The following is a 1602-nucleotide window of genomic DNA, read 5'->3' on the forward strand; positions in this document are numbered from 1 at the left end:
GTGTGTGTGTGTGTGTGTGTGTGTGTGTGTGTGTGTGTGTGTGTGTTGCGTTGCAGCTACTCACTGTCACAATGTTAACTCATAGCAACCCCCTGTGAGTTTCCCAGACTGTAACTGTTTACAGGGGTACAAAGCCCAGTCTTTCTTCCATGGAGCTGCTGGTGGTTTTGAACTGCGGACATTGTGGATCCCAGTCCAATACATAACCACTACACTACCAGGGCTCCTATTACATATACAAGGTTGCTTCAAAAACTGTGAGGAGCTCTTTTCCTGTCACTGCCAAGCTCTGCCGAGGCAGAGGCTCTGGTGTGTTCAAGATTCAGTCCCACCCATAACCCACCACCATGGTCAAGGAAGGCACTGCTGCTGGAGGTGTCATGACATTCACACTGCTTTACAAAGGTGCTGAAGACCGCCCTCATCCACAATGGCCTAGCATGTGGAATTCATGAAACTGCCAAATCCTTAGACAAGCGCCAAGCTCATCTTTGGGTGCTTGCATCCAACTATGGGGAATACTATGTATGTCAGGTTAGTGGAAGCCCTGTGTGCTGAACACCAAATCAACCTCATTAAGGTTGATGACAACAAGAAATTAGAAGAGTGTGTAGGTCTCTGCAAAGTTGAGAGAGAAGGAAAACCCTGAAAAGTGGTTGGTTGCAGTTGTATGGTTGATAAGGACTACAGCAAAGAATCTCAAGCTAACACAGAAGGGTTGATAAATGGGATGATAAACCCAGGGTGTGCTATAGCACTGATGAACCACATTAACTATCCTCTAGTTCTTTAATGTTTCCTCCCCTCACTATTATGGCTTTTGTTTTTACCTCATTAATCTCGTTAGACCTGTATATAAGATCATTCCATGCAGGAAAGCCAAGATAACCTATCAGGAGTAATGATTCACAGAAGGGGAGGGATGGGAACTGATGGCAATGCTGACTGTATAACCTCACTCAAGGGGAACAGATAACAGATTTTCAGGTGAACGAATACATGGGATGGTATAAGATATGGCAAAATAATAACAACATATAATAACAATAAATAGTAAGGGTCCCTGGGGGTAGGGTAGGGGTGAGAGGGGATAAAGAGGAGCTGATATCAGAAAGTTCAAGAAGAGAGGAAATGTTTTGAAACTGATGGTGATAGCAATTGTACAATTATGCTTGATCTAATTGAATTATGGACTGTTATAATATCTGTAAGAGCTCCCAATAAAATGATTTTTTAAACATGACACACCAAGGATGTTATTGAATACTTTAAATGCCAAAAATGAGCAAATAAAACTTGGCTAATTGTTAAAAAAAAACTGTGGAGAAATTCCATTATCTATTTCATTAGTCCACAAAAATCTATATGGGAGCTCTGTGTGTGGTGTGTGTGTATGTCTCCATTTTTCCTTTGGTGAAAGGATGTATAATTGTAAAGATTACATGAATAGTGCTAGAATATAAATTTGTTCCATGATACTACAGAACCTTAATTTTCTAAATGAAATTAAGTGTGGTTCTTAACACCCATGTACTAGGGTGAAAAACACCAAATCTCAGTCATTATCAGGGGCCCTTTTCTCCATTCATGTAGTATACTTGT

The 1602-nt window shown here is 40.8% G+C and overlaps 1 pseudogene; it reads left to right on the forward strand.

Annotated features, from left to right (window-relative positions):
• The first annotated feature begins 347 nt into the window (after positions 1-347).
• On the forward strand, positions 348-1285 carry LOC115869397 (annotated as a pseudogene).
• The last annotated feature ends 317 nt before the right edge of the window (positions 1286-1602 follow it).

Source organism: Echinops telfairi, unplaced genomic scaffold, assembly GCF_000313985.2.
Source record: "Echinops telfairi isolate 266 unplaced genomic scaffold, ASM31398v2 ScPeMD7_25;HRSCAF=90, whole genome shotgun sequence".
In the NCBI taxonomy this organism is placed as follows: Eukaryota; Metazoa; Chordata; class Mammalia; order Afrosoricida; family Tenrecidae; genus Echinops; species Echinops telfairi.